Consider the following 11,162-nt stretch of genomic DNA (forward strand, 5'->3'; position numbering starts at 1 on the left):
GTTGTTGGGCTGCAGTTGCTCTTTCCAGGATATGTCGCTTGTTTTGGCTCCTCTGTCCCACTGTGTTCTAGTGGCACTTGTAAGGGCTCCTGGCACCCCGGACACCTTGGGTTACCTCTGATCCTGGGAGATGCCACGCTTGCCTACAGCAGCACAGCTCCTCCAGTCCAGCTCAGCCAGCAACATCCAGCACACGCAGCCAAGGGAGATGGAAAGAGGGTAAGATTTGCTGCCATGTATTCAGGTAGCTGAAGGTGGGAGGATGATATGGAAAGCCCAGTGCCTCCTCAGTTGTGATTGGAGCGTACAAGCCTGTGTCTATCCAACAATTTCCAGGGGAGATGGTGTTGGCAAGTGGTTGCTTTTCGGCTCTGCTCTTCACACTCCTTCCTAGGGCAGCCAGACTGATTAGCGTGGATGAGCTGCCACGTGTTTGGGGGGAATATTCCTTCTACAGTGTCCATCCAGGCTGTGTGGTCTTTCACACTCACCTTACATTATCAATGACCTGGATGAAGTTTGTGAATGACACGAAGTTGGGAGGAAGTGTGGATCTGCTGGAGGGTAGGGAGGCTCTGAAAAGGGGTCTGAACAGGCTGGACTGCTGGGCCGAGGCCAATGGCATGAGGTTCAAAAAGGCCAAAGGCCGGTCCTGCACTTGGGGCACAACAACCCTATGCAGTGCTACAGACTGGGGGAAGAGTGGCTGGAGAGCTGCACGGAGGAGGAGGACCTGGGGGTAATGGTTGACAGTGACTGAACATGAGCCAGCAGTGTGCCCAGGTGGCCAAGAAGGCCAATGGCATCTTGGCTTGGATCAGAAACGGTGTGACCAGCAGGTCCAGGGAGGTGATTCTCCCTCTGTACTCGGCACTGGTGAGACCACACCTTGAGTACTGTGTTCAGTTCTGGACCCCTCACCACAAGAAGGATGTTGAGGCTCTGGAGTGTGTCCAGAGATGAGCAACGAAGCTGGTGAGGGGCTGGAGAACAAGACTTATGAGGAGCGACTGAGGGAACTGGGGTTGTTTAACCTGGAGAAGAGGAGGCTGAGGGGTGACCTTATTGCTCTCTACAACTACCTGAAAGGAGGTTGTGGAGAGGAGGGAGCTGGCCTCTTCTCCCAAGTGACTGGGGACAGGACAAGGGGGAATGGCCTCAAGCTCCACCAGAGGAGGTTCAGGCTGGATATCAGAAAAAAAATTCTTCACAGAAAGAGTCATTGGGCACGGGCAGAGGCTGCCCAGGGAGGGGGTTGAGTCACCTTCCCTGGAGGTGTTTAAGGAATGGGTTGATGAAGTGCTTAGGGACATGGTTTAAGGGAGTGTTAGGAATGGTTGCACTCGATGATCCGGTAGGTCTTTTCCAACCTGGTGATTCTATGACTTACCCGGCTAAGCGCAGGAGTGCTTGGTCCTTACTCGCTATAGTGAGAGGTAGAGAGACAAGCCCTGCAAAGCCTTCCTTGTTCTATTCCTTTCCAGTTTGTGTGCATCTGGGGTGAGTTCAGAGGCAAAGATATAGACAGAGTATGGAGATTTTATAGTTTAAATTGAGATTGTCATCCAGAAGTAATGGGGTAATTAGCTTCCTAAATCTGTGTGTTTTGTCTAAGTAGAAAACAAGTTAGAGTCAAATAGGGGTCATTGATTTGCTTTATTCTTGCTTTAGAATGACAAAATATAAACGATTATACCAATGCATGTCAAGCTTGTCAGTAAGCAGAGAAATGTGTGACATCTCTGTCCTGCCTAAAATGAAGACTTTACCCTTGTGCTCTGGATTCAGTTTGTTAAAACACAGCAGGCAGAATGAAAAGTAAATAGGAACTCTGTGCTAGGTGTGCCCTAGCTGTACAAAGAGGCACAGATGGAAATAAAATCCAGGTGTGAGAATGACTGAGGTAGCTCAGTGTTTTGGTTGCTTTGCTGCAGAATAGTAGATGACAGAGGAGATGAGTGAATGGGGGGGGGGGGGGGGGGGGGCCTGAACAGGGCCAGCAATTGATTTGATTGTAGAAAATGTGTTTGCAGAGACTAATCTCTGGAAGTAATTGGCATGACCAAATCCAGCTCTCAGTTCATGTACACTCGGGCTGTTGCTTAGTATATCCTGCCCATCTTATTTAGCATCTAAGAGCTAGCAGCAGTTTGTGCCAGGAATATGGGATGACTCATTTGAGTTGTGTTGTTTGAAGAAATCGAATCACTGATTGCACTGGTTATTCCGAAGCTTTTCTCTGTCTCACTGAGGAGAATAAAGTATGCCCAGAAGATGTAGGGGAGGGAGGCTTCATATGCAAATAATGTCCTTCATTAAGTTTGTTCTCTGTCAAAGTAGTAGTTAAGGGTGACTATCATGGTCTCACAAGGTGAATGGTGGTACAACACATCTACAACAGGCAAGAGGTTGCTCTTGGCCTGGCTATGGGCTTTGTCTCCTTTAGCATCACAGGATGGTTGAGGTGAGCAGGCACCTCTGGTGATACCAGTCCAGCCCTGCCTAGAGCAGAATCAGCCAGAGCAGGCTGCCTGGTGCCATCCCGACTTGCGTTTTGAGTATCTCCAAGTATGGAGAGTCCAGAAACACTCTGGGCAACCTGTTCCTGTGTCTGACCACCCTCATGGTAAAATAAAACAAAACTAAAACCAATCCTTTCATTTCTAATCAAAACTTCCTGTATTTTAATTTTGTCCTAATACTGTGTCCAGAAGAATCCGTGGGGGAGAGTCTGGCTCCATCTTCTTTGCTTTCCCCCCATCAGATGTAAAATCTCCTTGAGCCATCCCTTCCCTGGGCTGAACAGTCCCGGTTCTCAGGTTCTCCTCATTCATCAGCTCTTCCAGTACTTTAGTCACCTTTGTGGCTCCTTAGATGTGGATTTGCTCTGGACATAAGCAAGGAACACACTGAAGCGTACTTTCTTTAAAGAAGCACCCTGAAGAATGGGTGTATTTTTATATTTTCCAGAATATGTAGTTCATCTGTCAAACTTGTAAAAACATAGATTGTTGTATCTACCTTTTTCCCTCTCTTCCCCCAACACCTCATTTTATTGGACTATTCTTGCCAGCTATTTCTCCATTTGCCATCATCCTCTTCTGGATAGTTGGATGTTTTCCTTGGATGCCAGTCAGCTTCTTCTGCCCTTCACATCCTCTGCTCTCCTGCAGCATGCCAGCTCACAGGCTGAAGAATGGTAGCAGTTGGGTGGCCTTCCTCAAGTCAGGTACCCAGAGGGTGGCTGCACCTTGGGCCAGGGACCAAGTCTTGCTCCTGAGGAGTAAAAGGAGATAAACTTGACTTCCTCTAATGCATTTGTTCAGTAAGACAGCAGCTAGAGAGCTGGCAAGAGGAACCCGGAAGAAAAGTGAAATGTGAGAGTTTGGTTTTTTTTAATATTTACTAATAGACAGAGGAATTATTTGTCTAGCACAGTAAACTACTAAGCTTCTAGGTCATAAACAAAAGAAATAGTTTAAATAACAACATACTCAGGGTGATGGTGCTAGGAGAGATGCATGTGTCTGCACTGGGAAAGTGTCCGGGTTTGGTAATAGCTCTTCTCTCTCAAATGTCTCCATCAGGCCCCCCCAGTCTCCGTAGAGCACATGGGTTGCAAATTTATACGATGGCAGCAAATTAAGCCCAGCCAGGAGAAACAAATGCCTGCCCCCTCTGCCGTTGCTGCTGGGGAACAAATCAATTAGTGCAGCTGACCTGGACTGGAGAAAAGCAAACCCAGCCAGCAAAGTGCTGAGAGTATTGTTTTACTGTGGGGACGTAGCAGTAGCATTTGGGGTGCTGGCACTCCCCCCAGGTGCACTGCAGCACATCCCACACCCATCAGTGGCAGGAGACGTTCAACCAGAGTGATGCAGATGCTACACCTCAAGGACCAGCTTGTGCCACGTCAACCTCCTCTGTGGACCCAGGGTGCAAGGCTGGCACCCAGTCCTTTCCCCAGGCCTTATTTTGCACAATTTCCCACTTCACCCTTTCTGTCCATGCAGAAAAGCCTCTGACTCGAGCCTAAGTGTAATTTGCCAGGCTGTGAATGACTGCTGGAGTGCAGCTCCTACTTTTACTCTGCCTGAAACAGCCCCGCTTGGCTGGGAAGTGGAAGCAAAACCACTGGAGTACTGACAACCCTCTAATGCCTTCCCACTGCTCCTCCCAAGCCCCTGATGACATATGCCAGCAAGCTTTGAAGGCCCAGGGTGTCAAAAAAAGCAGCACGTACATAGGGAAACACAGCCCCTGTGCCTCTTTTCCCGCTCCGTGCAGCATGCAGGGCACTGCCAAACTGGAACCACGGTAAGCCGGCAGTGGCTCTGGGAAACCACAGTACTGAGAGAGCTACCCTGGCAGAGGAGCTGCTTTTCTTGGATGGCACCAGCAGTGCTTCTTCCATGTGCCTTCCTTTATTTTTAAAACTGTATCAGTGTGATCCTCATGGAAGTAAAGAACAAACAGGGATTGTTTTAAACCAGGCACAGAGTAGGCATTGCAGCCCTGCCTTCTGGGAGAACTCAGCGTGTGCCCATGAGCTGCCGCTTGCAGAGCTCCGATCTACTCAGCGAAGGCTCGAAGCAAGTGTTGGCCTTTTAAAAGAGTCAGAGAAACAAGGCCAAGGCAGGCTTCTCAAACAGTATCAAAGCAGCATTTAAACCAAAGTATTGCTTTAAATGCTATTAAATGTACTTACCGTGAGTTGTGGCGTGTTGCTCTGCCCCATACCGAGGGACTGGCAGATTCTGCTGCTGGAATGGGCTCCTTCCAGGCTTGTTCTCTGAGCAGATGGGGCAGGATGGGCTGGGGACCAACTGAAGATATCCTCTGCTTTCTGTAGCTAAATCTGTTCCTCCTTTGCTCTTAGATAAACAGAGCATTAGTTCACACCTCCCTGTCCTCCACAGCTACTTCTCATGCTGGGATCAGAGAAGAAAAGTGGGCAGAGATTCAGGGCTTCACAGCCATGTTCCTTTAGAGCTGCAGTGTTTTCTTTACACAAGGAACTGAGAAGTAGAACCCAAAAATAAACAGATTTTATCTTTTCATATCTTTGTAGCTCTGATTTTTTTCCCTCCTAATCAAACATTCTGTTAGATGTAAACATCAATATTTCCTTCAATAAACTTTCAGCAGAGGTCCAGATAGCTGTGTCTCTCCAGAAAGTCACATTATTTGGATAATTCCTGCTTCTGACAGGTATTGAGGAAACAAAATTGTCTGCAAGTAGCATAGCCTCTTTTTTGCAGTGAATAAAACAGTACTTTGAAGAATTAAAAAGCTCAAAAGTTCATGTTTATTATTGCTGCACTTGTGCTGTGGTTCAAAACTCTACTGGAAATGATGATTTTGCATTTAAGGAGACTGTATTTGTGTTAAATGAAGCAGTGGCATTGCAAACTGTGTAGAGCAAGTAGGATATTAAGCTCTAATCCCCTGGGAAGTTACCAAAGTTTGAATGCATGTTGTGGGGTGGGAAAAGTGTTACGCAAATCATAATTTTTTTTGCAAATAAAAATATCCAGAAAGGTTTCTGTTTAGAAGGAATCTACTTTTTGATTGGTGGATCCATCAAAGCCCCCTATTCCTACCAAACTGAAGCTACATGCTCCAATTACAGCTTCACGAAGCTGCCAGAACGTTTTGGGTAGTGAGCCCCTTGATGCAGGCTTTTGACTCTAAGGTCTTCTGTCCTCTGCAGTACACAATGTGTGCAGCCACTTAAATTATTTTGGATGAAGCCTGCTCTAATCCCAGCAGCTATTCTGGTTTTCTCTGTTTGGGGTATATTGTAACAACTTTAAACATCTCTCCATGATCGTACATCATCAAGCATGCTGATCTGCTTTTTTGTTTATTAGCCTAAAATATCTTGTAGTTCTGTTTTTGTATTACCTTGCAGTCAGGCTGGAAGCCCCTAAGCTTCTCTTTCCCCATTTGTGGCTGTTACAACCAAAAAGAATTAAATTTTGCCCAGTATAACAGGCGCGACCTTTTCAATCGCGAGTGCTTGTACTGAATTTCATCAGAGCTAGCAACTTTTCTTCCAGCATCCAGAAAAAGCTCTTTGCCCTACAGATAACTTTCACAAATGCAAAAACTTGTCGCTAATCACATAGGAGAGATGCCTGGCACTTGGTGAGATTCTCTAAGCTGGTGGTTTTCAGCACGTGCGCTGCTGCTAAAGGATGCCTGGGAAGGAAGTTAGCTGGTATTTGCAACCAAGCTCTTCTACTGTGGGGACGTCTGGGGCAGGGAGGTGATCTGATCAGTAGAAGTTGAGCGGAACTTAATTTATTGCTATTGATCTTCCAGCAGAGGCACCATACACCATGATCAAATACCTGGCTGTTCAACCAAGATAAAAAGTGCCTACTTCTAATTTAATTTGCTAATAATATGGCTGCTATGAGGCTTGTAGTGGTGGAGCCAACTTCCTCCACTGCCTGGAAAAAAGGCAAGGAGAGGCTCTTGGGTTTCAGGGACTTGTCCAGGTGGCTGGATGTGCCTCAATTTGAACTCTGGTCCAGGAGGAAAGATGTTTTCTGCAGAGCCTGAATTGTGCTGGGAGAACTGGAAGTGGACTGGAGAAAGAGAGAGAGGAAGATGAAACAGTATATGGTTGGTGGGCAGTTAGTTTGGCAGGTGGACCTGAGGGCATTGAAGACATTCCTCTCTCTTAAGGAGGCTGGGACTACTCTCCATGTTTGTTTTTGTGGTTTTGTAGCCTTATGGAAGAGAAAAGACTAGTTATTGTGAGAAGTGTGCCATATGTTGTTGCATATGGTTGAAACATCTGCATATGTACCCAGGGATCTGATGTAACAGAAGCTCATCACATACAAATCTAACAGTGAAGGAATGATCTTTTGGAATTTTGTTTGGTTCTTGTTTTGTTTTGTTTTTTTTAATCTCTGTGGCTCTTTGCGGCAAGTCAGCCTCCTGGCTTTGTCTTCATGGGATTTCATGAAACCCACAGTAACCAGTGCACATAGAAGCTACTGACAGTTGTTTGTCCAGAAGCTACCAAGACCATTCAGCCTTCCCTGAGGATGTCTGAGGGCTAAATGAGTTGTCCAAAGCTTTTCCATAAAATGCTGCAGAAAAGTGAAACCAATTCAAACTAAAATTATTCAAACAATCTAAACAGATACTTCTGCATCTTCCATTATGTTTGTTGTCTCTTGCTGATTCCTGTGACTCACAAATATAGTACAATATAAAGAAGTCACAATGTACTGTGCATCCAGTGGTCTCATTGTTAAGGTAAAGAATTTTATAGGAGTACAAAAAGAAGCTGAACAACAAGTAAAATCTGTAGTCATAGCAGTTCAGATGAAATGGGATAAAGAATAATACTCCTCGTGCTTGCAGATGTTCACTGATAGCCCAGCTGCCCAGTTAATCTAAGACACACAGAAGCAGTGGCCATGGGAGATCTGTTCATTGTATATGGAAATCCTTCAATTTTTCCTGATGTGTCTTCATCAAGGAGTTTATAAAACACTGATTCCCTGTTGTGTTCATACAGCACCTAGCAGAAGGGGATCTCCCATCCTGGCAGAAGTTGCTAGCCAAAAAATAATTGGTTTGGGAAAATACCACAAATCAGTGAATAAAGTCACATTAGTCTAGTTCCTCACTGAACCAGAGGGATGGAGCTCCTGAGGAGCCCTGTCATGGGGATCTGAAGCATGAAGTGTTTATCCTAGGCACACGTGAATGCAAAAAGATCCACCTCATTCAGTTGTACTTATGGTGCAAAATCCTCAATCGCATGTAATTTCGCCCCAAACTTTTAAGCAGATGTCTTTTTAGGCAATGATGGGGGTGGATAGAAGGTGAGGAGATGGAAGATCATCTGACAAAACAAAGAGGAACTGAGTGAACTAGTTCATAAATATAAATGTATTCCTGTCAGCATTCAGCATCCCTCTTCATCATCCTACGGAGGATGGACTGCTGATGGGTTAAAATGAGTGGGAGGTGGGATAAAGCAAGTTATCTGGGTTTTGTTCACAGCTTGTATTACTTGTTCTCTGATGGAAGAATCCTTCACCTGCATATTCCTGTCTCCCATGTGCAAGAAAGGGGATAATAATGCACACGGACCTAATGGGAATGGCTAAAGGTCTGTGTTTGCAAGGTGCTTTCAGGCAGGAGGTGCTTAGGTGCTGCTGCCTGGCAGCATCATGACCAGCAGATCAGAGCAGGCAAGAGTCTTGCGCTATGACCTCAACTGGTTTCTGCCTCCCCCTTCTATTTGTATAGCATATGCACAGGTCTTACTGGAACATATTATTTGTATTACCATTGCAAATAGGAATCTATCACATAGAGGAGGATCTCCTCATATTTCAGATTTAAAGTTGGTGCATTTTGTTTCTGGTTTAGGTACCCTGACCCCACAGCCAGGACATATCCCAGCAGCAGAGCTGGTGGATCCTACAGCCTGCACCTTACTGTTCCCAGCACCACAGGAAAGTCTGTAACAGGTGTGCTGTTACCTGGAGGGGAGAAGAGGGGGCGGGTGAGAAAGGGCTTGATCTGAACAACCCCCGAGTGTCTATAACACCTCTAGGTTCTCTCAGAATCGCAATGTGACAGAGCCCCTATGACCCAGTTCCCTCATGATTTGCAAGACTGAGCTTTAAAAACCTAGGGATGTGCAGAGCAAAGGACAGACTTATTTAACAAGAAGGCATGAGGAGATGACTGTGTCCTGCCTTTTTGCCAGGTGATGTCCCGGCATCTTAGCCATATGGTGCAGGTGTGCCGACAGAGAGGGAGGGAGTCACCCTAGAGCAAACCACCTTGGTAAAAGTGAAGGTCTGGGCATGCCAGTCCTGAGGTAGGTCTCAATGGATCTTAGATGATCATGTGAGATGGATGGAGTCTTACTTTTAACTGCAATCTTAATCATCTTTCATTTTTAGCTCTCTGTAACTGTTGTTGCATAGCTGCTTTAGAATACTCTTTAAATATTCTTGCTAAAGCTTGCCAAGCAGCAATGCTGGAGGTGGACTGGCCAACAGAATGGACAAGCCCACTGCTGAGCTTGCACTTCTCCAGCACCTGTGGGACTGCCGTTGAGCTGGCTGTGTGCCCTGGGATGGGGCAGCTCTGGGGAGCCGAGCCAAGCAGGCAGCAGTGCTCCTTGGAATCTCAGACAGAACTTGTGGATCTTGGTTGTTTTCAGCCCTCGGATGGGACCACTAAGAGGCTTTGTGGGTCTTAACCTCTTAAACTCACAGGTTTTGCTTTTTCTGCAAGGAATTGTCTGCTGCTTTGTGGGCTTAGGCAGGGCGAGGGGGTGGGAAGGAGGTTGAAGGCACTGCCAGGAACTATTGAAAGTATTCCCATATGAAATATCCCCCCTCCATGCATACCTAGAGGCAAGCAGTGGTAGGAAGACGGGGTTACTTGCTCCTGTCCATAAGCTCCTGTCCATAAGCAGGTGAAAACCTGGCAACAAGTTGGTTGTAGCCAAGGACCAAAGTGTGTTTCTGCTCTGTACCTGTCACCAGTCCTTGTTGAGGCAGGCTGCCAGGCTCACCCTTACTGCAATGGTGTTGCAACAAGTCTTTAAGGCAGATCTTTGGCATGCTGTTTTAATGCTCCAGCAGAGTTCCTTAGTATCTCGCATGATGGAGAACAGATTGACTGCGTTTCAGCAGATCAAAGAGTTGACCGCCCATTCAGGCTTCACTCACAAACCTCTCCAACTAGCTGCAATATTTCAAGACAGCTATGATTAGGTGTAATAACTGTAATCATAATTAAATTTTCTCCTAATGGGATCTTTGCTTCTTAATTCAGTATTAAAATGGTCTATTTCAATATTGAATCAACATTTCAGAGAAATCAATGAAAAATACATTGTAAAACTATTTGATTGTCATGGGATTGTCATAGGTGAAAACTATTGAGAAAATAAGAGAAAAGAGTCCAGACTGAAGCCCGGTGCTTCTGAACAACACAAATTAAGAAATAATATATCATCAGTTTATTCAGTATTGCTTGCAACCTGCTATTGTGTGTCAGAGATAAGAGAAAATATGGTTCCTACAGAAGGTTTCTTGGATGGCAAGATTTCCTAGATACTATTTGAATTATCGTGTGCCAATAACTCAGCATTTGTGGAAGGTGTCATCTAATTAAAACAGAATTTTTAAGTACCAGATAGCATGAAGACCAGTAATAAGAGAGCAAGATCTGTCTGTATTACAGATGGGATATGCAACTATAATAGCACGGCTTTAGGCAATATTTAATTGAGTAGTTAAATTATCTTTTCCAGACGGGAAAATAAATTACTGCTCATCTCTTCAATTTATTTTAGCTTCTCCACATTCTGTTTCCTGAGGGAGTGGTGAGGGAGTGTGGGACATCCCCAAATATGCCCAGCATGATGTATTCTCCCCACGCACCATAACTCGCCCTTCGAGGAGAATGGCTTACAGCGGCTGTATTCTCCTCTTTTTGTTTTAAAGGATATGCTGCTAATCACTGCGATAGGATCACAGAGATCCAGCCATACACTTTCATGTGTGGGGGTTTATATATATACACATACATATATTTAAAAAAACAGAAGAGAGAATTGCTGGTTCAGCATCCTGTAGCCAAATCCAGAGCACGTGTCCCGCTGGGACCATGCAGTTTGCCTAAGAAGCTTTTCCAAGTTCTGGGCTGGCCTGAATATCTCCAGTTTGATTCACAGCTTTTCGTAGCAAAGGATTATTTGGGGAAGTTGTGTAAGATTCCAAGCTGTTATTCCTCAGGCTGTCTGAACTCAGCCAAATATGCACACAGAAATGCACGATACTCTGTGTGGTGAGTGGGAGCAGAACTTAAAATATTGGAAAATATCAGTTGGTTAATTAATTAAGTACTGGATCCACATGATAACAGATCTCCAGACTGGATAAACCTTCCATAGTCAAGTGTCTGCATGAATGCATAGTGACATGACTATATGAGCTTTTGTGCTTCATGCTTCTACAGGATCACAGCAGGTATTTGATCTGGCATGAAGTCTTCTGCCACAAAGTCACTCCTTGGAATGTCTTCAGCAGATCTCCTTCAGCTGGTTGGGTCGGTACCAGGCCACTGTTTTGTGTCATATGGATGTGATGTTTTTGATTGAA

Source organism: Cuculus canorus, chromosome 10, assembly GCF_017976375.1.
Source record: "Cuculus canorus isolate bCucCan1 chromosome 10, bCucCan1.pri, whole genome shotgun sequence".
NCBI lineage: Eukaryota > Metazoa > Chordata > Aves > Cuculiformes > Cuculidae > Cuculus > Cuculus canorus.